The following is a 22,704-nucleotide window of genomic DNA, read 5'->3' on the forward strand; positions in this document are numbered from 1 at the left end:
CTGACACATAGTAAACCCTCAATACATTCATGTAATAATCGATTAGATAAATTAATGAATTAAGAAGGTATATAAGTAGTCAAGAACTAAAGAATTAGTTTTATATGTCAAAATATGGCAATAGATTAGAAGTTTGAGGAAAATATAGGAAATAATCAGAAACTCAGGGAAGGGAAAAAGAAATAAGAGATTGGGGACTCACTCAAGGAATCTAGGATTAAAGAATCAGAAAATATTATAATCTAAGGATCTGGGTACCGAGTACAAGAATAAAGGAGACTGACTCTGAGCAGAGTGTAAGCCAGATGTTAGCTAGCTTTCCCTTTCTCAGGGCACTGAAATATGATTGTGTTAAAAGATTAACTGAGGGATGTTAATGTTTCATGAGTGTATTTGAGCATACATCAAAATGGGACAGCACCAAACTGAAAATGGCTGAAACTGAGTAAAGAGATTTTTATAGAGAAGACACGGGAGCAAAGCAAGACAATTATTTCATTGGCTCTAGCCTAAGAGGTTTTGCCTTATTGGGGAAAGTTTAGTTGACTGTTGATTGATTGTTCTCAGGTTTCATTTTCTCAGATTTGAGTGCACTGATTGGCTAAGGTTCTGTTTTGCTCACATAGACTCCCTAGGCATGAGAGACATTCCAGTCTAACAGCCTCCTCATTTCATAATTTTAACAATTGGTTTAAACCAATTTTCACACCTGTGGAAATGCTCATTTGCTCCCATAGCTAAAAATTTGGGTTTTCCTGAAGCAATTTTTCCTGTCTCCAAGCTTTTGTTTGTGCTGAATTAGTTTGGGTCATCAGTTATTTCTCTATTTCATATAAAAACTTAAATGTAGGCGTGCGTGGCTGGTTCAGTCAGTTAAGCATCCAACCCTTGATTTTGGCTCAGGGTCATGAGATTGAGCCCCATGCCCTTCTCCATGTTGAGCATGGAGCCTGCCTAAAAACCTCTCTCTTTTTCTCTCTCTCTCTTTCCCCGACTCTGCCCTTCCCCAGCTTGTGTGCTCTGTCTGTCTCTCTCTCTCTCTGATAAAAAAGAAAAAATATATAAATAGTGATGATAAACTTAAATGTAAGTCTCATCCTTTTCCTCAGTTTTTGAGAAAATACATTTTACAAGCTATTTGCATGAAAGTAGACGTATCTCTAAAGGGGATAGCAAGGATTTTAATTATAAAAAATAAAAGCAACTTCCAACTGTACACTAAATTCCCCTGGTTCTAAGTCTTGTGACCTTCACAGTGCCCCCAAATTTTTTCAGTTTTATTGCATCTCTAGCTACACAATCTACTGATTTAGGAAATCGAAATTTCCCTTAGCATACCAGGCAGAACATTACTGCTAGACATAGTACTAGGTCCATTTTGCATATCTAAATCTAACAATGATATTCCCAGCAGATTGAAGGAGCTTTTAATATATTTGAAGCCACATACCATCAAAGATGATTGAGGTTATAAAAGTAAACATTTTCCTCCTTAAGCCAAAACATCTGACAGACTTTATCCCTAGCTTAAGATAAATAACCAGCTGAAAATGTTCACAAAGTTGTGGATTAGCTATAGCAAGGTTAGGGCGAGGCTTGGAGTTTCTTGACAAATGTCTAAAGATCTTGTGTTCTGCTTCAAGAGAGCCGGATTTGGTTGATAAATAAGCAACATTTTTCATCAATGAAAAATAGATTTATTTATTTATTCTGTGAATGTTTATGACACATCTATTATGTGCCACACAATATTCTAAGCATGAAGATAAAGCAGTGAATAAGGAGATTAAATTCTTACTCTAATAGAGCTTAGACATTTAGGGATAATAATTGTATCTACATCATAGAATACTGTGAGTAAATTATAAAATGCATCAAATACCTTAGAACACTTCCTGGCAGTTCTAACTGTAGAATGGCAATTATTTTTTTAAATTATTATTATTATTTATTATTATTATTATTATTATTATTATTATTATTATTTAAGAATGTTATATTCTGATAAGAGCACATGATCAAAATGTAGTCATTTTGTGAATAGGAAACTTCTTGAGACCCGAGGATAAAAATAATGGAAGCTTATCTTGATTCATTCAATTCAATACATATTTATCAGGAGTGTTTTATATATCAAGTATTGTTCTAGGATCTTGAGATACAGACACAATCTAGAAAGAAAAAACTTAAGAGGTGTCACAAAATGTTTCTTATCTGATGTAGAAGGTCCCTATTTTATCTGTAATAGCCCCTGCTTCGGTGAGCTTAACTGACATGTCAAGCAATGATAAAATGTCAGGTCGTCTTCAACAAAGATCACTTTTTAGCATCTCTGTCAACATCCATTTGGTGCAATCATTCTCCAAGAGAGATAAACTTTCAGTAAACAAGTATGAATGATTCTGTCAAAGGAGAAAGAAATTCTACGGGCACACAGACTAAAAACTTGATAAACCATGGAAAACTATAAAACATATATAAAACAAAGTTAAAAGTATTTAAGTCACAAAGATTACAAGTTCTTATCTCTCAGACACCATTCTGTGTCATTTCGATTTATGGTTTTTGACCCAAGTTCCCCATGTCCTCGTAGAAAAATCTACTGGCTCAAGAAACAACTTGTAGTAATTCACAAGTCTCTTCCATCCAAATTAGTCTACAAAAGTCATAGAGTTGAAACCACACAGCTACCATTTCCATCTGTCCCCATCTTTTCAGGAGCTGCCAAATCTAAAGAAAGGAAGATCATTAACAAATAAGAAAATAAAGCTAGTAAATTATCATAAAACATTCAGCCTCACAAATAAACAAATAAACTAAAATTAAAACAGTGAGGTATGCTCTTTACCAAATAAATTAGCACAAAGAAATCTTATTTTTATAAAGATGATTCCCTGTGCTGTCAAGGAAGCAGTTAAATGGGTGATTTTATATTTCTGATAACAATGTTAATTGGCCTTTAGGGAAGAAATCTGACAAAGTGTATCATAAGCTATTAAGTTTTTCATATTTTTTTTGACCTGGTAACTCAATTTGTTAGAATCTATCCTAATTTGAACAAAAGCATATGCATGAAGATATTAGTCACATCATTATGTACATTAATAAGAATAGAAATAATTTAAATGTCAAACAATGAGAGAACTGTTAATAAATTGTGGCATATTATTCAACTACTAAAACATAAAAATTCTTACTATATATTTTTGTAACCCAGTTTGCTTATACTTAACTTCATTCCTAAAAGTATCTGAGATGGGGATATCATACTAAATGATTTTTTAAGTACAGAAAACATGATTACACATGAAACATATTTTTAAACGCATAGTGGAAGGAAATATGTCACAAATTAAGTAAATCAGTGACATTTTGGATGGCTGCTTTTCTTTGCAATTTTCCATTTGTTTGAAAAAACTTATGAAACTTTGTAAAGAAAATATTTATTTATAAATAAATTCCAATAAAAATTACCTTTGACTTGATTATTAAACTGGACACAGTGCATTTTGTGGTCAGATTTGCAAGGCATAATGGGAGCTCTGATGTGTTATAACTCACTGTGAAACCTCAGAACGACACCTTATCATCAGAACAGGGAGTCAGGGTTCATGGTTTTTAAGATCCATCATTGTTCAGGTAGCTGAGTGCAAAGAAAATAATATTTGTCATTGCTTGTTTTGTTTGTTTGGTTGGTGGGCAGGTAAGTTTGTTTTATTTTTTAGCCTATCAAAGAAAGTCCTGGAAACCGAAAGAATTTGATAAGAAGTTACCCAATCACTAAACCAGAGCAATTCTAGGTAAATTTTCCACCAAGCTTAAAATAAAACATAACAACTCTCAAAAACTTTATTGATTATACTCAGAATCCAAGAACAGTTCATTTTAGGTCTGCCATCCTGGCAAGTCTCTCTTCAGAACAAAAATTTCTCAAAATGCAGTATTTTAAAATATACTCAGAAATTTCTTTAGGTCGCGCTGAGAACCAACAGAGTAGTCATAAGTTACCGATTATCGCTGTATTTGAGCAAAAAATATGTTCTGTAATAAGTTTTTCAATGGGGGTGAGGATGGAGACAACAGAAGGGAAAGTTAGAAATAAGAAAGGAAAGACTGACAAAGAACAGAGAAGTTTAAGAAATGATTTTTTTTTAAAGTCTTGCTGTGCATTTTAATCTTTATGGGTTACACAGATGACAAAACATCCCAATGGCTCATTATACCATGACAAGGGCCAAAATCTTTGTGGAGTCTTCTACTAGATCTAGACCACATTTACTCTCTGCACATCTTTTCTTTTTTTTTTTTTTCCATTTCAGTATAGTTAGTAGCATAATATTAATTTCAGGTGTACAGTATACCAATTCAGCACTTCCATACATCACAAGTTTGAGCCCATCTCATACCATATTTTGGGCTCCTCGATTACAACTGCATAGTTCTCTTTTGTTGACACCCTGTTCTCCCCACATGATCTATTTTTTCACCTCCATATTGGTCAGGAACCAGTGAGAAAAACAGAAAGCACAGTAGATATTTCTGCAGAAAGAATTTAATATTAGAGATTAGTTGTACAAGTAGTGGAGGACTTAAGAAGCAAAAAGAAGACATTAAAATAACCCATATCATGACTATAAGAAGCTGGTGCTTTTTCCTCCTCCCCTGTGGGCTGAAGGAAAATAGGGATCATTTAGGGTTATCCGAATTTAGAAGTGTGAAGGAACAGCCCTGTGGAGCTTCTACTAGTCTGTGGGCATCCTGAGGCTGCCTCATGAAATACTGAAAGAAGTTGGGGACTGCAGCCAATTGCCCTGAGTGCAAAGTGTCATTGCTGAGGCAGTCCTGACAGAAACAATAAGCAAAGAGGAAGAAAGAATTTTTCCTTTCCTCTGCCTTCCAATCTTGTGCTAATACCCTTTACTGGCAAAACCTATCTGAAAGCCACTCGAAATGAAAATGTATGTGTGTGATGTCATTTACACTGTTAAAGTCCAGCACTACATACAAGAATATATTTGTACTTAAGAGAGAATAGCTTAAAAGCCATCCTAGTTCATACTCTTGGCTTGTCAACATTCATATAGATCCTAATACATATATTTGAATTTATATGTAAGAACAACAGATGTAAGAACAGAGATGAGAGATCAATCTCTCTCTGAAAACAAAAGTTATAAAATCCCAACAGTCACTTTTAGCTATTTTTGGGAATTCACAGCTCTGGCAATGATAATTTTTCCTGTAAATCAGACAAATTCCATCTGAATATTTTGCAACCTAAAGAATAAACTGAAATTTAAGTGACAATAATCCTATATAAAACAATAACAGGAAATAAGGAATAAAAAATAACTTAGTTGACATGTACAATACATATACACAACAAGCAGAGAAGAAAATATAACTAGTTCATTTCTCAATTCTCTAATTTGTCACAAAACTACTGACACATAGGATTTCTATCTTGTACCACCCATTGCATGTTCTTTTTGACCTAATGTTCATTTGGTTAAGGTTCTTTTAGTTCTTAAGGAATGGAATGATTTAAACCTTTATTCCTGAATGGTAAGAATACTCAATATGTGGTAGCAATATAATTTTCCTTAGTGATCAAGATTAATCATCCCAGCCAGCACAGTAATCTCCATCTTTGCTTGCTAGAACTGTGGCAAGAGAAGACCAAAGTGACCATGTGTAATCTCAATTGCTTACTTAATAGAATCATTATCATGTCCACCCGTAAAAATATCTCTCCCTTGGAAACCAAGCCTGCCAAAGTTGTAGGGCTGGAGAAGTTACATACATACATACATACATACATACATACATACATAAATAAATAAATAAATAAATAAATAAATAAATAAAATCAGTAGGTAATAATGTAAGGAACCACTCCCACTAAAACACTTTGATTTTAGGGCCCATGTATTTTTACTCTGAGTACCATATACTATATATTTTGGTGGCTTGCTATGTGTACTGCATCTCTAATATAGAACCCTAACTGTTCTGGGTCTGTTCTGGCACCATAACTGAATCTTCGGCAAGACATTTCCTTATTCCATCAGGACATTTGCTGGACCTTCATTTCTTGATCTCAGAATACAAATAAGTCCAGCTAATTCCACTGGCATGTTCCTGTCTAGGATAACCAACTATCCCACTTTGCCCAGGCCTGGTCTTATTTTAACACCAAAAGTCTTACATAAAGCACTTAGTCTCAGGCAAACTAGGATGATTGGTCACTCTACAATTGCCACACTTTTTGCTGGAAAATTCTTTGTTACAATACTCACAGAATTTCCTGGTAATGATTAAGACTTTGTATAGGTATAAGGATGATGGGGTTGGTGGAAGCATTGCAGAAAGAAAATAAAAATTCAAATCCATGTATATTCCATTCCAGTATATACTGTAATAGGAAAGTACAATGTAATCAACCAACATGACCCACCATACTGAATTACTTAGAGCTTACTTTGATGAACTTTCAAATAAAATCTAAAGAGTTTCAAATTCCATGCCCACTCTAAGATATCCATCTATATATCTCTGTCTTAGAACTCATTACCAACTTTGCATTCCAATTCTCTAGGGTGCCTTGTTATCCAGGCAGACCATGAGTTACTGTCCATGAATCAGTGCATGTCCACACCTTTTGGCCATCTTTCAGTCCAGGTAAAGTGAACAACAAAATCCACACCCCAAGGTCTGCTAATTCATAGTATTTCCTTTCACCACAATTTTCTGGGACACTATTTTTTGAGGATTTAATGCTGTATTTAGTACACTTAGTTGGTGCTAGCATATTATGCAGAAGCATCTGCAGAAATGAGTTTAAGCAAGATCCAGTAAGAACTCTAGATCTCCTCCTTACACAACTTACTTCTAATGTATGGACCTACCTTTCCTTGATGATTGGTTGCTGTTTTGCCTGCCAAACTTCTGGCTTGATGTGCCAAATAACTTGCAGTTCATGATGGCTAGCTTGGGTCACATGGTCATTTGATGTCCCATTGTTTGGCATTCGATATTTAATGAGACCTAGTAGCAATCCAGGATCAATTACTCAAAAGTAAAGTAGTTATATCCAGAAGAGGGTATGACTTTCTTCCATGGAGTGTGCTGTAATTCTCCTATTGATGCTTGCCAGATTCTCTACACAGCATTCCCATTTGCTCTGGACACTGAATATCATTGGACCTGCTGGATTGAAGGCCCAGGTGATAGAGTAGTTTACACTGCAGACTATACATGTTGCACAACCTTTTAGTATTTTTATTACATGGTTCTATTCAAAAGGAGCAATTGTACGAGTTACTCAAAGAATGGCTCAGAACATCATATTCTAATACAGCATATTTCTTTAAAAATCCAAAAAGGCACACCAAGCATTATGCCTTATTTTTAGCGGTAAATGTATAAGATGGTTTAACTTGTTTTACACTATAAAGAAGAGATTCTGACATGCTGCAGATCACTGGACTCTTTACCAAGAGAATGTCCTTGAATTTTGTAGTTTATTCCCACTCTCTGGCCTACACGTGTTTCACTAAGATATATAAAGTAATTCCCAGGTTCTGGCTCATCAAAAAAAAATTATCATAATATTATCAGGGTAGCGAACCAGTGTGTGATATTCAGCATGATGTTAAGATGATCAAGATCTGTCTGAAATAAATTACAGCAGAGAGCAAGATGGTGACGATGTGCTATCATCCTTATCAAGAGAAAGCAAACTGCTTCTGGAAGTCCTTGTACATTTATGTGGAAAAAAATATTTGACAGATAAACAACTATATCAAATGCCAAATTGTTTTGATATGATTAAGTTTATGATAATTCATGATCATTTCCCAATATCCAACTATCTTCTGCACTGGCAAAACAAACAGATTAAATGGAAATGATAGGATTCACCACTTTCCATCTTTCAAATCTTTAATGTGGCACTCATCTCTGTAGTTCCAGAAGGGATATAGTATTGCTTTGGATTATTACCCTATAATGGAGGAAAGCTTCAGGGCTTCCACTTAGCTTCCTATAACTGTGACCCTTATTTCACAGACTGGGAGTCAATTTGAAGATTCAGCCAGTTGCTGAGTATGCCTACTCCAATTACACATTCAGAAGCTTAGGTCTGCAGATCCTCTGAACTGACTATTAAACAGGTTAAAATTCCATTTATCCTGTGACCTCTATAAGGACCCATGTTGACTGATGGCCACAGTAGCATTTGGGGTCCATAGAAATTAAAATCACATGATCAGATATCAATAAAAGGTCTGGTAAATTCCCTTCCTAACTGTCTTGTCATCATAATAAATGGTCACAAGTCCATTTTAGGAGACTTGGAGGAAGTCTTATATGCTTGTGGAAGTGCTTCATGGTTCTTGCTCAATGAGAATCAATTCCCTTCCATCAAGGGGATATAGTCTATGTCCTGATTTAAAACCAGAAAATAGGTAAGAGACAAATTCTCCATTGGGATGACTTACTTGTACTACATCAATAAAGTAATAAGTTAGCAGGCTACCCATTTATTTCTTTCATAAGGATAATTAGTCCCTTCTAAAATTTCTGGGTGTCAAAATAATCTTGATTTCTATTGTACCCTTGTACCTGTTACAGTGATTGCTTTCACGTTATCTCTGTTAGTTAAGAACTTATACCTGACCTCAGCCATTCTAGGACCTCATCATTCCTACTGAAGGCAATCTCAAAGATACCATTACAAAGTACAAAATGATAAGTTTTCTTTTCATTTTTGTGTGTGTGTGTATGTGTGTATATTTGACATAGTAAGGTACACACAATTTTGTATCTTTCTGTTTTGTGCAGCACTTATTAGGGAGCATTTTCCCGTGCCATTCAATATTGTTAGATGTTATTTAACTGTAGCATAATGATCAATCATGATTATATACCAAAGATTAAAAGATTTCTTGAAGGTTATTATTGAAATAACTAGCAGGTTGAAAAGGATATGGGAAGAAATTAAGTTTAGAACATTGAAACAATTGACAATGAATGGAAGGAAGAACATCTTTTTCTCTGAAACACTATGGAATGTTGGGACGAAGGAAGAGCAAGAAAAAAACCAGAATGTAAAGACAGTAGATAGTAAATTTTCTCTATTATTTAAAAAAAAAAATGAAGGAAGATAAAGGGTGTGGCCAGAGGATTTGGACAGGAATTAAAGAGCAGGTCCAAGTTTCATACTCACTGCTGTGGAGAATGAGCAAACCAGAGATGCATACCATAGACATATCCAATGTACCAACATGTTAGTGGTGGTTATAACTGAATGAGAATATAGATAGTAAACATGATTGTTATTTTACCAAAACTTTAAAAACACATTAATTATATAATCAGAAAAAATACCAAAAAAACTCTAGGTACAGAATGAATCACCTTACCAGTAGTGTAGAGAACAGGTAGGAGGTAGATCTCTTTGGTGAGTTAAGAGTTACAAAAGCTGGTTAGGATCAGTTGTATTAGCTTGAGCAAGAAATTTCTGGGTTATACATTATTGACCTAAACCAAGGCAGCAGTAATCTTGAGAAGAGGAGAATGCCTGTTTAGGAGGGAGTCAAAAGTAAAGATGACTGATTAGAACAAAGATGAGAGGAAAGAAAGGCTTCTGATGATGGCTTCTGATCAGATGACCACAGCTTTCACCACACTCAAGGAATAAGATGAAAAATACAATTTTAGGGATGTGAACTTCAGGGATCTGAGAGACTTCAATGCAGGGATCATCAAGACTCAATTTGAGACATGTAGAGAGTATGGCAGAGTTGAAAGTTCATGGGTTCTGGACCAAGATGTTCCTATGTTTAATTTGTATTGTTGCCACTTACCAATTATGTTATTAAAAAAAACTACTCCCACCTTCAGTTTCTCATCAATAAAATGAGAATATTAAAATAATAATATATCTGTCTGATATGTTGTTTGACTAACAGGGAAATAATGTGCATAAAGCAGCTAGCAAGTGCTTAGTAAATCTGTAATAACTATAAGATAATAATATTTTCCATCATTATTATTGATTGCAATGTGTTGTTAGTCAGATTGATCAATTTTTCAAAGCCTCAGTTTTTTATAAAACAGGGATCATAAATCTACCACACAAACTTGAATTGAGCATTAAAGTGAGATATCGCTTAGTCCAAAGCCTGTCGGTCCATAGAGTTCTTATACCAGTGATGTCAATTTGTTTCCATTTTTTATCATTCTTACTACTGCTGTGATCTGTTCAAACTCATTAGTCATCAAAGTATGAAGACTAAGATAAACATTAAAATATTCTAGTTTTATCAAGTTCACTGAACTTTTTAATATTTTTATTGGATATACTCACTTTTTATAGTGTATAAGAACTAAATGTCCTTTTTCTCAACTTTTGGAATGGTGTTCATTTTTTAATTTATTAAAACTTCTCTAAATGGTTTTGTAGTTCTTACTTTTTTAATCTTTTAGTTTTCTGTATGATGATTTTTCATGGACACAAGTTTTACAGTATTTAAACATATTGATCATTCTTTTAATGCTTAGAGTATCCTTCTCCATTTCAACCTACAACATCTCCTACCCCTAATTTTTATGGTACTGTAATTTGTTAGCTAGAATATTTAAGTCACATGACATTTAGTTTGTTGTGAGATTTTTTTTTGCTTATTTTTTCCAGCTAACCAAGTTTCTCAGTCTCATTTGTTTTTAAAATTATCCATCCCTTTACGTATTTATTTGTGATGCTTCTTTTATTAAATACTAACTTTCTATACTAAGATGTGTTTCTGAGCATAACAATTATACAAATATCACGTTGTTGTTTTAGTTATTCCATTTTAAGTGGCTGGGAAGTCAAGCCCCTTTATCTCTTAATCCCCTCAAAATCCTTCTTTTTAAAACTTTCCTTAGACAGTCTTTAGTGTATTTATTTTGAAATTAATTTTTCAATTATTTTACTGAATTCTGAGATAATGCCTAGCTTCATATTAGATGGCTTTATGGCTTTTAATTTGGAAAGAATTGGCATTAATGTTATTCAATTTTTCCTTCCATGAACATGATATATTTTGAGATCTTTTATAATTTTTACAATATTTCTGGGGTTTACTTTATGTAACCCCAAAATTTTTAAGTTAGAGCCATTCATTCCTTGTTTTTTAAATTTATTTATTTATATTTTTGCTTGTTATTTTGTGAATTGGATCTTTTCTTTTTCAATTAACCTTTAAAGAATTATTGCTAGCCTTAAAATAAAAAACTTTTAATTCTCTTTCTCATCAGTCTACTGAAATTATGTCTGCAGTAAAAAATCATCAGTGGCATTCCCTAGTTAATGTGCATTTTGATAATTTCACAATTTTAAAAAGTTATAACAGGTGTTGAAATTTTAAATCTGCCACAGGTCTTCAGATTTCTGGTACAGAATGCCATTAAATAATACTTCCACATACTCATCTCAGTTCACTCCTCAATAACATAACTCCCAAGATTTTGCTACAAAAGATATATACTTTTCAAGGAATATATGTGTTATATTATATCCAAGATATTACCTGTTTACTGTTTGTGCTTCCCAAATGAAGTCTTCATGCAAATAAAAAATTACTTCTTTCTTTTCAAAATAACTGAATCTCCTCTTTGTTCAGTTACTCATCCAAATAAATCAGAAGGCAGGCATCCACCTCAAATAATGTCAACATTATTGTCCAGAAGTGGTTAGCGAATCCTGTCAGAAGACCCTGTAATCCTCCTAGGCGCTGATTCCTGCACTTACACTTTCATCAAGGCTAGAATGCTGCAGGAAAATGCTCTTGCAACACTCCCAATATCAGGATGGTTTTACTCAGCCATTTGCTTCACTTTTGCAAATCTGTAACTCCTTTTATGTTCCTTTAGCTTCTCCTACTTATTATGTAATTGTCTTAAATATTTTCTCTAAATTCGTCAACAACCGCAGTAAAGTGTCATAATTTTTTACTTCAACTTTCAAACATTTTCAAAAACCCAAGAAAAGGAAAGTCTACTGCATTTTCCCATGCTTTTGCTTTTTCCTTTGTCTTCTTTCTTTAGTGATGTTCCAAGATATTTTTTTTCCCTTCCTTTCTTCTCAGGGAAGAGCACTTTCTTTGGCCATTCTTTCAGCGTAGGTCAGTTGGCAACAAATTCTCTTAGTTGAGTCTGGAGCTAGGTAATCCAATATCTAGGAATATACCTTCAAAAAAGGAGCCTCTTTTCAACTATAAATCTTTTATAGGGACTGTGATAAAAAGGACATTAAGTGCTGCTCCCTGAAGTGGTGGTTTATGATGCCACATTCCTTAGAAGCTTCTTGTCTAATGAAGGGCTGTATCATTGAGGAATAATTTGATCTACTGGCTGGAGCTTATAATATATATAAAGTACATACTGAATTTGAGTACCTGATTTTATAGTAGGATTTTACCTTCTAACCTTGTACAGGTGATATAAATATAATTAGCCCAGTATTTCATTAAGAATAAAACAGGGGAGTCGAGAAAACATTACTAACTCACATTTCAAAAGCAATTGAAACTTCAGTCTTTCAAGTGTTAATCAATCATAAACAAAAATTATGATTATGATTTTTAAGTGAAGATGTTTAGGTTAAAGACCAAGTAGAGTTGGGGTTCAGAGTTAAAAGTTTATCTTATGGTACTAGGTAATTGTGGGCATAAGTGCTAGAAAAAAAATCTTCTAGTAGAAGAAAATATTGACTTGAAGATACCAGCAATGATTTCACTAATTTTTCTCTGCCATTGTATGAGACTCTGAAAAGGACAAAATTAATCCGGACCCACATATTCCTTAGAATCCTAGTTTCCTGCCTAAACCACAAAGGAGGCAATGACAAAACTAGGAAGGGATGCCACAGGTTGGAGTGCTATTCCAGAGCTTTTTGGAATCATATAAACAGTTTAGGCTGGAACGTCATTTTCAGACTTCACAGCAAATCACTACCCAGGTGACAGCCATTAGTCACATCCACAAGATACAAAGGCCAGTGCTCTTGTTTGATGCACTTTCTGTGATTTCTAATCTTTCTGAATGACTGAATAAAGCAGCTAGAAAAAGTAAGAGCAGCATCTTTAGTCTGGCAGCTATGTCTACTAACTTTGCTAACAACTATCTCTTTGGTTGGTTAAATTATTCTGTCTGAGTTTCAAAGGGAAGGTACAAAGTCCTATGTACTTGTATTTCTCGTGACCTTGCAAGAACTCTTTCATTAAAAAATCAACGTGGAAAACCAGCATTATTAGATTAATGGACTGTGTGGTGGCCTAAAAGAAATAAGTGATTATGTTAAGTAAGCCATATCAACTCAACCTTAAAAAAAAAAGTGCCTGTAAGTGGGAACTGGCCAAAACCCCACAAATGAAAATTTGCCAAAAACCCTATTGTGAATGATGTAAATAATACAACAATTTTTGATAAGCTTTTTAACTGATGTTTGCTGAAAAAAAAAACAGTATATATTAATTATTGTCTGACTCCTTGAGTAAATAACTAATTATCAGGTACACCAGAAGCCTGAATACTTGTGGGGTTTTTTTTTATAAAAGTGAATGCACTATAAAAGTAATATAATGAAAAATAGAAAAAAGAGAAGTGATAAAAATCTATCATGTTTAAAACAGTATGGTTTACATATTGGCTTACTTCCTCCATTTTTTTCCAAAGCATTATACATTCAATTTTGCACTGTAAATTTACTTAACATTTGAAAAATATATTACCTCACAGAGATACATGACCCTGTAAGCTTTATTTTTAGTGGCTATGATGTCCATTTAGTGAATGTAATATAATTTGTGTAACTGTCCTTTAATTTGGGATTTAAATTATTTATGATTTTTACACTTATGTTTTTAGAAAAACTTAAATCAGTACTTCATGAGTATAATTTATTCTATATGTTGAGTAATTTGATGCAGAAATATTCCTAGAAGTAGAATTACCGTGCTCAATATTACAAAAAAATCTTTAAATTGCATACATAATTTGTTTTTAATTATATGTCTGATTATAAAACTATATATTCATGCTTATTTTAGATAACTTCAAAAATCCATGAGCTATGAAAAGAAAAAAAAATATGTGCAGTCTCCTACCCAATGAATTAGTTTTAATATTTTGACACATATCATTCCATTTTTTTATCTGTGAAGATATTTTCCCCCAAAATTAGTATGATAAAGTACACTCAACTTAGTCACCTACATTCTATAATTTTCATTACTATGAATAATTCTAATATAATAAAAAGGAATGAAATTTTAAAAATTAAATTTAACCACCGATTTTATATATGAATATGGCATGTCTATTTATTCACTTTCTTATCACTAGATACATTATTTTGAAGTATTTTAAATTATGTAAAATTATGTCATGAACATTTTATCATATAAATCTTTGACACATCACTTGACAAAAAAATCTTAAGGTTCTCAAACTGGAGTATAAGCATTTTAAGACTATTGATATGTTTACCAATTTATTTTTCAAAACTTTTCTTTCTGAGGTACAACACTTAATTGGAAACACATGCAAAAAGTGCTATCACTATTTAAACTTCCAGAACTCTTTGATAATTACTCTTTGGCAAAACATTGGATCTATTATAGAACAAATCACAACTATATTATAATTTTTCATCAAAATAAAGTCTGGATTAGTTTGCTAAGGCAGTTTATTGTCTAGAGAAGACAAACAAAATATTGCAAGATTGAACTTGAGCCATAATTTTTTTAAAGAACTATGTTTTTTTGTTTTTTTTTTTTTTAGAACTATGTTTGTTTAAATTGGAAAAAAAGACTTGTGAAAGATTTAATAACATCTTTAACTATGAAAATTGCAATGACAATTCTCCAATGCTAATGGCATCTACATTCTAGATGGAGAACAGACTCAATGAAAGAAGTAGAGATTTGGTTTGAATTTAGAAAGACTTTTTATTATGTGAGCGCACTGGAATTTTATACAAAAAAAGGAACAAACGAGCATTCATTAAAGATTTAAGCTTAAATTAAGGTATAAAACTAACATTAAAATTTGAGGAGTCAAATAGAGTTGGGGAAGATATTTTGGAATTATAGAGACTTTTATTAATCAAAGTCCCTCCATATCCTGGATATTTTAACTCCAAAAGTCATTATCAATAATTATAAATCTTATGAGGTGCCTGGGTGGCTCAGCCGGTTAAGTTCCAGACTTGATTTTGACTCAGGTCATGATCTCAGGATTGTGAGAAGGCCCCCTCTCCTTAGGCTCTGCGCTCACCAGGGTGTCTACTTGAGAGATTCTCTCCCTCTGCCCCGTGCTCCGCCCCCTGCGTGTGCACCTTCCCTCTTTCAAATAAGTAAATAAATGTTTTTTAAAAAATAAAAAATAATAAGAAATCTTCATTTTCTATTACACACACACATAGATACACAAAAGAAAGAGAATGAAAAGATATCTTTGATTATGGTATCCAAATGAATATTTATATATCTTCTCAACAGTGCCTCCTGATTTAACTTTAAAATACAAAATTAAGCTATGTTTCTCTAGATGAATGGTCTTAAAGATTGCTATATTTAGAACTCTTCAGCTAACTAATAATGGTACCCCAGCTATCCCACAATTAAGAACAGAATTGTGGATTCTACTATAGCACTCAAAACAAAAGCTTAAAGGAGCTCCATACACACACACACACACACACACACACACACACACACAAACATGAAAACAGCTAAAAGCTCTTTCAATGGGAAGAGACACAGATTAGAGAGAAGGGGCATCTTTTGTGGCCCCTAAGACCCCTGCATGACCCTGTGACATCACAGAACACAGTCAGAAGCTACTAATAGTCACTTCATAGAAAGACCCTTGGTAGTGGCTCAGACTGCACTGGACCCAGGTGTCCTAACTTACCAGTTAGGCTATTTTTATTTCCTCAGGATTAACTTTGAATCATAGTACACTGCCCACATGCAGATTCTACTACAGCATCAAAGAATGTTATAGAGGATGATCAGGAGCCACTAAGAAATCATAAAGTGTGAGACAGATAAATGATAGATGACAGATGAATGCTTTTTATAAAATGTTCATTTCGATTTAACTTCTAAATTGAAAAACAAAAATTTCACTTGTAGAATATCATTTATTCAATCTAAGTTTCTTGATAAGGAAACATGTGACTGAGATTTCTCTAAGAAAAGTAAAAATGGTGGTGCATCATGAGCATCAGATAAAGGGATGGGATCCTTGCTGGTTCCATCCATTTAGTCTCTCCTAAAAAATTGATATTATCCAGGGAGCTTACACATTGGTGCACATGGGTGGAAGCCTGGAGAAATTTTTATTTTATTTTTAATAAATAATAGATTTATAATCTTTCTCACATTTAGAATATAGTCTCAAATTCCTGAGAGAACTATTTGATTCATTTCACTCATTTATCTGAGATTTTTAAAAGATACAACCTACAAAAGCATTTATATCTTTAGTCTGGAATTTGCAGACTTCTGGAGACTGCACTGACTTTCATTTAAATTAAGCTGAGCTGACTTTGATTAATTTGTTTTTACTTGTATCCTTTATCTTTTGCTATTTTTTTCTGTGACATATTCTGACTATGCTTTGCATTAATGATTTTCATTATATTTTCTCCAATAACCTCATTTTTGCATTTAAACCACTTACTGATATTTAATTCATCCTTCTGAGTATTAACTAGTGTGAGATATAGCATGTATAAATCTCCCTTCAGTTGGGTACCAATGAGAAGGCAAAAGGGTTCACAATTTAGATCCTCAATGTAAGCATTTATTTTCAAGCTGTTAATGATTATTAAGCTGCATCCTCATCTATAAAAATGAAGAGGTAATAAGAAAACAAGATAGTCACCACCCAGAGTTCTGGTAGTTCAGCCATGCAAGTGCATTTGCAGCATGTGATTCTATCTACCTAATTCCAGAGTTTACAAAGTTGAGGAAAGGAAAACTGATACTCGAAGTAGACTGAAGCAAAAGCAATAACAAAATTCATGATCAACTGCAAGTTCTTTGTCAAGTTGTCAGAGCTCCTCTAAATGTCCAAATTTTGAAAATTATCATAGGACAATATTACTTGGAGTGCTCATGGTATTACCATTGCAAGTGTAAGAAATAAGATGGACCTAACTCTGTCACAGAAGTTCTTTTTATGCAAGGTATAAAAATCCAATTATGAGGCCATATGATTATTAAAGAATTGACGCCTCCTTGAGAAGAAAGATATGTTTGTACACTTTCTCTAGGAGCTACAATATAAGGTTGACTTCTCTATTTCCAAGTCTTTTCCATTAAAAATGAATTTGCAAAATATTAATATCCATTCTCATGTGACTATAATGTGCTATTACACACTATCAAACTAACCAACTTCCACTTTAGAACTATGTTTCAAAACTATTAAGATTTTTTTTTATTTATTTGAGAGAAAGAGAAAGAGAGTGTGGGAGCAAGAGAAGAGAGGCAGAGGGAGAGGAAGAAGCAAACTCCCCACTGAGTAGGGAGCCAGATGTGGGGCTCAATCCCAGGACCGTGAGATCATGATCTGAGCCAAAAAGACAGACTGAGCCACCCAGGCATCCCTAAAAATATTTTTTAAGAGAGTAAATTGATCTTTTTTGAGATGTTCCTAGAGGCAGGACATTATCTGTTTGTTATCTGATGTTCTTTCCTTAGCAACTATCCTCAAAAGGTTCCAATTTCATCTTTTCTCCATTAATTTTCACTTGACCCTATAATTTTGTAAAAATGTATAAATAATAATTAATTTTAGTGCTTCTGTTGGTTAAACATCTGGTGTGTGTCAGACCTTGGCACACCTTTACCCTGTGTAATATCTAATGTATCCTCTTACAGGCCACTCTTCAGATACAGAGAGAAAACAAAATTTCCATTTTCTTTGGCCTTGAGGTTTTTGCAAACGTTTGCTACACTGACATAGATAATTCAGGTCCCTGATTCCATACTTCACTGCTCCTTCCCCTAACAATCAATTTTTTTTTAATTAATAAAATGTAAGTTCAGACACTACTGTATTACGGTGCTGCCCAGGCTTTAAAATGTTTCCACAAAGGTAACAGGATTTGGCAACAGCCCTGCAAAGCAAGACAGGTTATCTTCCCCATTTTACTGGTGAGGAACTGAGGCACAGAGAGGTCCTGAGACTTGCCTAAAGCCTCACAGCTACTAAACCACACAACTACAAATGCCACCCAAAGCACTAAACTCAGAACTCAAGCTCTGCAAGTGTAACCTTGAAGCTCCATTCACCCGTAAAGTAGAAATATCAAGCGATTTCAACATTATCTTTCTGAATTATGCAAACTACATGTAAATCAGGACATCCATGAACTAATTAGAAAATATCAGGTAATGTGCCACATAGCATATGAGAAATACTCCATAAATATTAATTCTGGTGATACTCCCCACACAAACAGCTGAACACATATGTGACCTGCCTTGTCAAACTGAAACTAAGTGTTGAGATTATATATCCTTTGTATTTTTTTGTCTTTTCATTGTGTTTAATATAATTTTTGGTAAATTGTAAAAACAGAAAAAGGTGCAGAGCATAATTAAAACAAATGCACATGCTCATATCATTGTACATGCTGATAGTTATAAAGATTATCACCAAGCTTTCATAAATGCTTTCGATTTATAAACATTACACGTAAGGTTGAAGTATCATTGGCTTCCTCTTACCCAAAACTTCTGTTTCTTTCCTCTCTCAAGAATTTAACCAGCACCATCAATATAATATGTGCTTCTGGCCCATTGTTGTTTGCACACACACAGATGCATACATATATGGGATACAGGGCTGTATATATATTTGTGGGGGGGATTGTTGTTATTGTTATTTTATTGGAGTTTGATTTGCCAACATATAGTGTAACACCCAGTGCTCATCCCATCAAGTGCCCCACTCTGTGCCCGTCACCCAGTCACCTCATCCCCCTGCCCACCTCCTCTTCCACTACCCCTTGTTCGTTTCCCAAAGTTAGGAGTCTCTCATGTTTTGTCACCCTCTCTAATTTTTCTCACTCCTTTTCTCTCCTTTCCCTTATAATCCTTTTCCTTATTTTTTATATCCCCATATGAGTGAAACCTTTTAGTGATTGTCCTTCTCCGATTGACTTACTTCACTCAGCATAATACTCTACAGTTTCATCTACATTGAAACAAATGGTGGGTATTCATTGTTTCTAATGACTGAGTAATATTCCATTGTATATATAGACCACAGCTTCTTTATCCATTCATCTTTCAACGTACACCGAGGCTCCTTCCACAGTTTGGCTATTGTGGACATTGCTGCTATAAACATTGGGGTGTAGCTGTCCTGGCATTTTACTGCATCTGTATCTTTGGGGTAAACCCCCAGCAGTGCAACTGCTGAGTTAGGGTAGCTCTATTTTTAACTCTTTGAGGAACCTCCACACAGTTTTCCAGAGTGGCTGTACCAGTTCACATTCCCACCAACAGTGCAAGAGGGTTCCCCTTTCTCCACATCCTCTCCAACATTTGTTGTTTCGTATTGTTAATTTTCCCCATTCTCACTGGTGTGAGGTGGTATCTCATTGTGGTTTTGATTTGTATTTCCCTGATGGCAAGTGATGCGGAGCATTTTCTCATGTGCTTGTTAACCATGTGTATGTCTCCTTTGGTGAAATTTCTGTTCATGTCTTGCCATTTTCATAACTGGATTGCTTGTTTCTTTGCTGTTGAGTTTCAGAAGTTCTTTACAGATCTTGGATACTAGCCCTTTTATCTGATATGTCATTTTCAAACATCTTCTCCCATTCTGTAGGTTGTCTTTTAGTTTTGTTGACTGTTTCTTTGGCTGTGCAGAAGCTTTTTATCTTGATGAAGTCCCAATAGTTCATTTTTGCTTTTGTTTTTCTTGCCTTCATAGATGTATCTTGCAAGAAGTTGCTGTGGCCAAGTTCAAATAGGATGTTGCCTGTGTTCTCTTCTAGGATTTTGATGGATTCTTGTCTCACATTTAGATCTTTCATCCATTTTGAGTTTATCTTTGTGTATGGTGTAAGAGAATGGTCTAGTTTCATTCTTCTGCACATGGCTGTCCGATTTTCCCACCACCATTTATTGAAGAGACTGTCCTTTTTCCAGTGGATAGTCTTTCCTCCTTTGTCGAGTATTAGTTTACCATAGAGTTGAGAGCCATACAATTGTATCCAAAAGCATAAGATACCTAGGAATAAATGTAATCAAAGAGGTAAAGGACATATACCCTAAAAACTACAGAACACTTCTGAAAGAAATTGAGGAAGATACAAAGAGATGGAAAAATATTCCATGCTCATGGATTGGAAGAATTAATATTGTGAAAATGTCTATGCTACCCAGGGCAATTTACATGTTCAATGCAATCCCTATCAAAATGCCATGGACTTTCTTCAAAGAGTAGGAACAAATCATCTTAAGATTTGTGTGGAATCAGAAATGACCCGAATAGCCAGGGAAGTACTGAAAAGAAAACCAGAGCCAGGGGTATCACAATGCTGGATTTCAAGCTGTACTGCAAAGCTGTGATCATCAAGACATTGTGAAACTGGCACAAAAACAGATACATAGATCAATGGAACAGAATAGAGAACCCAGAAATGTATATATTTGAATTTTACACTGTATTTACTATTATTATACAATATTTTTTATTCAACATTACAATTGAGATCTATCCCTGTTCCTATATATCAAATGTATTGCTTTATAAGCATTGCAACACATCTAGTAATCCATGCCCTCACCAATGCATTATTTAGGAATTTCCCAGTATTTTTCTGTTACGCATATAACCAGATCATCAGGGAAGCTCAACCCACTGCAGTAAAATTGTGTCCATAATGTAACTATTTACTTTATTCCTCCTCCCTTACCTACCTCCTTGCCTTACAACCACAGGAAGAGGAAGGAGCAGAGTATAAAAGCAAAATGTCCATGAATTCCCCCACTAGCCTAGATCCATCCAGAAATTTCACTTGTGCAGGTAATAGCATAGATGAGTCCGAAATTACCAAGGTTCCTAAGAGTTCTCTTCTGCTGCTGGATACTTATAGGATGAAACTCCCTGCCCTTTTCAAGGGAAGTATGGCCAATTGATTATTCTGGCCAATGAAATGGAGGCAGTTAAATTCTTCGAACTGGAAGTAAGAGATCACTTTGGCGTATTACCTATTAGATCCGTATTATCTAAAGGATCCATTATCCTTTGGGCATAATGGCCTCATGAAAGATCCAATCACATGTGCTCCTGGATGCAAAGTTGGTAGTCATGCTAGTAGGCAATGTCTTTTATCACTGAGACTGTAGTCTGCAATTTCATCTACCCTCTATGGCCTCCTGTCCCAGACACATGGCAGGAGGGTGTTTTAAGAACTTTGCCTACATTGCAGTCCCTATGTACCATCTCTTCCTGATGCACTAATCATGCACATCCTGCTATGGATGGAAATGCCAGCTTCTTTCTCTCAGGTGCCCATAAAATGGGGGCATGGTTTTCTTGGGATGCCATGGAGAGAACAAACAAGTTCTCTTCACAAATCTTCTACTCCTGAAATATTTATAGCCTTCCTCATTCTCAGGACTCTTACCAACTTGGATTATGGTAAGGAGAAAGAGCCAGTTCTGTAAGCTGGAATCTCTCAGTCAACTCTGTAAGAAGATACCTGATCCCAACCATGTTGGTAGTTCTCAGATGTGTGATATGGGCCATGTATTCCTTGTGGGTCTCAGTTTACAGCCTTGGCCAAAACAATAAGAGTAATATGCTGAACCTACAATCAATCACTCTGTTATATACACTAGCATGCTGTAAGAATTCTTGGACATATTTCCTTGTAATGTATAAGAATGCCTCTAGAATATACCTAGAAGTAAAATCATTGGGTCACAGGGTTACCTAATAGTAATAATTAATATCATTATTTTTAGACTTCTCCTTAAAAACCATTCCAAAACAAGTCTCTCTGGCTTTTCTGCTCCTATCTTCCCACCTTACTCATGACATGCTAATTCTGCTGCGATGATCCCCTTCCTGCTGAATAGAGTGGTTTTCTGCTCTTGAGAGTATTGATTTCCTGCTTTCTCACAACTTTCCCAGAAATAACCTGCCTCAGCCAGTGCCTTTCTGGTTACCTCAATGGTCAACAAATGAAGCACAGTGTCAAGGACACTGATCACTGCTGATCTGCCTATTGCAGCCAACTCCACTCACTGTGGGATGGTGTAACTGCTCTCTTCTTCGGTGGTCTTACCCCCTCTCCCCACCCCCAATGTGGGCCTGAATGGGAAGGGGAAGGGGCACCTCTCATGCCTCCCCCAGGGCCTCTGAGAGTCAGTGGTATCAAAGGAGCCTACAGAAGTGAGAGAAGACACTCATGCAAGCAGCTCCCTAAATGCAGTGACCATCAGAAGTCAATGTAAAAGACAGGAAGGATGAGAGTAAAAAAATGAAGCTCGAAAAGATGTGGATCAAGAAAGAACAGAAACAGGGAGTAGTTTCCTGGTTGGACTCTTCACTGTTTGTGGCAGAAGTGAAGTAGTTCTAAAATATAAAATCTAAAGGGGAAAATAGGGGCCCCTGGGC

The 22,704-nt window shown here is 34.8% G+C and overlaps 1 protein-coding gene and 1 long non-coding RNA gene across 2 annotated transcripts in view; one reads left to right on the forward strand and one right to left on the reverse strand.

The window, feature by feature from the left end:
• GALNTL6 (polypeptide N-acetylgalactosaminyltransferase like 6) overlaps positions 1 to 22,704 on the forward strand; it is a 1,157,792-nt gene that overhangs the window by 874,803 nt on the left and 260,285 nt on the right. The window lies entirely within an intron of this gene.
• LOC111092324 lies at positions 2,017 to 9,580 on the reverse strand. The gene is made up of 5 exons (XR_005378556.1): positions 9,426 to 9,580; positions 6,909 to 7,209; positions 4,407 to 4,539; positions 3,475 to 3,643; positions 2,017 to 2,730 (listed from the first exon to the last, which is right to left on the reverse strand). It is a non-coding gene; the product is annotated as an uncharacterized LOC111092324 (long non-coding RNA).

Source organism: Canis lupus, chromosome 25, assembly GCF_011100685.1.
Source record: "Canis lupus familiaris isolate Mischka breed German Shepherd chromosome 25, alternate assembly UU_Cfam_GSD_1.0, whole genome shotgun sequence".
Lineage (NCBI taxonomy): Eukaryota > Metazoa > Chordata > Mammalia > Carnivora > Canidae > Canis > Canis lupus.